The 3,767-nt window shown below is 38.9% G+C and overlaps 1 non-coding gene across 1 annotated transcript; it reads left to right on the top strand.

Annotated features, from left to right (window-relative positions):
- The first annotated feature begins 509 nt into the window (after positions 1 to 509).
- On the top strand, positions 510 to 616 carry LOC145569755 (small nucleolar RNA R71). Its single transcript, XR_014096289.1, has one exon. It is a non-coding gene; the product is annotated as a small nucleolar RNA R71 (small nucleolar RNA).
- The last annotated feature ends 3,151 nt before the right edge of the window (positions 617 to 3,767 follow it).

The following is a 3,767-nucleotide window of genomic DNA, read 5'->3' as shown; positions in this document are numbered from 1 at the left end:
GATGTTGTGTTTGTTGTGGAGGTGGAGGATTTTGTACATTGGTACTCCGGTAGGAAAGATATGGGTGGTTTCGGAGGCCAGGATTATAAGTGTTGGAGTATGGGTTATTTTGCCTATAGGTTTGGAAGGCATTAACTTGCTCCATGGAACTCCTACAATCTTGCTCCCAATGTCCTACAATTCCACAATTTTCACAAAAAGCTTCATTATTAGCAATAGCAGAAACATTAGCTACAGAGTTAGGATTAGTAGTAAGATTATCTAGTTTCTGACAAATAGATGTTAACTGAGCCTGCAAAAAGGATACAGAATCAACATTATGTTTTCCTTTATTAGCAAACCCTCTCGGATTCCCATATTGGGAATTATGAATTGCCATGTCTTCAATCACTTGGCCTGCATTTTCAACATTAAGATTCATGAATCTCCCACTAGCTGCAGAATCTAGAATTGATCTAGATGAGTTTCTAAGTCCATTGTAAAAGGCTTGGATCAACTGCCATTGTGTCAGATTATGGTGGGGGTATTCTCTCTATAGTTCCTTAAACCTTTCCCAAGCCTCATATAAAGTTTCATCTGGCTCTTGGGAAAAGTTTTGAATAGCACTCCTTAGTAAAGCTGTTCTCTCTATAGGGTAATATTTATTATAAAAATTCAAAGCAAGAGTTTCCCAATCAGTAATACCAAGTAAAGTTCTATTCAAACCATTAAACCATAATTTATCTTTTCCAAATAAAGAAAAGGGAAAAAGAATCTCCCTGATTTGATCTTGCGTGACCCAACTTGCCTAATGGTATTGCAATATTGGTAGAAATTTGCAATGTGATGATTAGGATCTTCACCCTTAGCTCCACTGAATTGCTTCCTCTCTATCATCGTGATAAATTGGGGCTTGATCTCAAATTGCACTCCATCAAGGGCCGGAGTAGGAGTAAGGTGTGGAAAATCTGTCAACGACGGCTACGAATAATCGCTGAGTTTGCGAGGTGGAGGAGGTGGTGGTGCCGTCATCTCTGATTCAGGTTCTAAAAAAGCTTCCGAATTGCTAGAATTAGATGGGGGTTCTGAAGGTGGATTACCTCCCGAAGTGTCTCGTATCTTCCTGTAAAAATTCTTTTGTCTATGAAAAGATCGTTCAATTTCAGGATTGAATGGAATGTAACCTGATCTAGAACCCCTGGGCATAAACACAGAACTAAACGCACAAATATGAGAAAATTGTCTCAAAGAACTTGCGTTGTATGAGACAGGAGAAAAAAATTTAGATTACAAAAACAATCAGAATTAAAAATAAAATCGTTTTCCTCGACAACGGCGCCAAATTTTGACAGGCTAAAGTCGTATCGCCTAATCAAAAGTATTACCTAGGTTCCTCTAACTATGCAGATAGGGAAGAAGGGTCAATCCACAGGGAAACAAGTCTTCCTATTCCTAACTAATTAATATAATCTAAATTATAGAATAACTAAATTATAGATATGATGAAGTAAACTAAGGGAGATAAAAGTAGGGAGAAATCAATGAATAAAAGCCTAGGGTATAGGTTCACCAATAAATAATATTCCAGAGTAAAACATAATAATCAATCATCAATGCATCAATTAATCAGATCATAAAGGGCTTTCGCTACGTATTACAATCACAAAGTTAATTTACCGGTATTAAATCTTATCTCCCGAATCTCGACTTAACCATTTATAAATTAACCTACCTGTTGAAACTAAGCCTAAACATCAAATCTCATCTCTCGAATCTCGAATCAATATTGCATAACTCATACAATTAAACCAGGCCTAATCTAATTGCATAGCATTAAATCAATCAATAGGAAATTAATCAAGCATTGACAATCAACAACAACAAATTACCCCTTCATATTATTTATGGATCCCCATAAACCCTAGAAAGAAAACTACTCACAAATAATTAAATCTAAACTAATCAAAGCAATTAAACAAGACATGATGAAATAAAGAAATTAAATTATAGAAAATAATAGAGAAGAAATCGTTACCAAAGTTAACGGAAATAATGGACTGAATTAAGAACAAAGTTGTAGAGTTATAGAGAGAGAAAAACAATGAGAGAATTATAATCTAAAAACTAAGTAGAGAGAGAAAAGCTAAGAGAAGAGGTCTAAGAAGTACTAAACTTGCTCAACAAAAATGTATTTATATTAAACCAGAAAACCCTAAGCTTAAACGAACTAAAAAGACGCCTAATCTTCTTCCAGAAACACGCGCCCGGTCGGGCGCCACACCGCCCAGTCGGGCGCGCCTTTTCCTTCGTAAAACATCTCTCGCGCCCGGCCGGGGGCGAGATCGGGCGAACGGTTTTTTTCTTCTTCCGCCCCGCCCGGTCGGGCGCGCCTCAGGGCGAGGGTGGCTTGGTCAGGCGAGGCTCATGGGCGTGGGATTGGATTTCGATTGGGCTCCGATTCTTTAGCCCAATCCGGATTTCCTCTTTGGAGCTTTAATACTCGGTCCAAATGCCTTGGTATCCCATGCCTCGAGCCCTTAATCACCGTTTCGATGACTCTAACCGGCCTTGGGCTACGAAAAGTTGTCGTGCTCCTCCAATGCTTGTAGTTGCTTCATAAAATCCCGGAAAAATGCTCCAAGTGTGCAATTCCCTACAAAACTCAACCAAAACTACGAAAACACTAGAAAACACCAATTAGTAATAAAAGTGGCTCTAAAGAGCCAAAAATACTACCAATTATGACCAAGGGACGGGGGTAAAACACTATATAAAATAGACATATCACCTTCACCCCCTCGGCGTGCATCATATTTCCCAACTTCCAAGCACCCTGCTTGATTCCCTTCATGGTCGGGCCACCTACCGCTAAACCGCCGGATATTACGGCCACGAACCCTGAGTTAGTGTTGTTTCCATCATCTTTTTCTTGGTCATTCTTCTTCTTCACGGATTTGTTATCTGTCCGAGGGTATGTGAATTTTGACTTCAGGACGTACGAATTCAACATGCTCTTCTCGGCCAGTTTATCCAGTAATCTTTTTAAATTCTTGCATTCATTCGTGTCATGCCCCATGTCCTTGTGGTAACGACAGTACTTGTTTTTGTTACAGTACTAAGTCGAGCCTCTTAGTGGTTGGGGCTTCTCAAACTCAAATTTGTCTTTGATTTCCAGTAGGATTGAATAACAATCCTTGTTGAACTCATACTGTTGTTCGTACGTCTTGGCCTTCTTTTATTTTGTCTGCTAGCTGTCGGCCACCCAGAATTCCTTTCTCTTGTTGTTTCCTTCTTTTTTCTTCCCAACCAAGTCTTGCTGAGAAGGTTGCTTTTTCTCAGCCCCCTTGGACGGTTGTTCCGCTATGGTTTGCGAACAACAATTAGATGCTTCGATGTAGGCTTCGGCCTTCCACAGCACGTGTAACGCCTCGACCTCTAACTCAGGTACTAAAGTAATCTAAGCAGCAAAATTAACCTAATTCGATCGAGACATCACTGCCGTAACTCCCTCAAGAGAGTTACAAGGCAACATTCATACCTAACAACCTTAATTCATAAAATATAGAAATCTATCCAATACAGACATTAATCCTACTTCAATAATAGAATATCTTATTTAATATAGACTACTAAAGTCTTACTTGCTAATTAATAAATCATCTTAAAACTATAAATAACTAGTGTGCTTCTTAAGGAAATTAAAATCCTTGCCACTATGCGTTCACTTTGTTCCAACAGTACCTAAAACAGAAAAACATAAAAACGGTGGGCCGAGTACTCAGTAACGT

Source organism: Chenopodium album, chromosome 11 (assembly GCF_948465745.1).
Source record: "Chenopodium album chromosome 11, dcCheAlbu1.1, whole genome shotgun sequence".
In the NCBI taxonomy this organism is placed as follows: domain Eukaryota; kingdom Viridiplantae; phylum Streptophyta; class Magnoliopsida; order Caryophyllales; family Amaranthaceae; genus Chenopodium; species Chenopodium album.
Note: the sequence above shows the minus strand (reverse complement) of the source record. Positions and strands in the feature narration are given on the sequence as shown.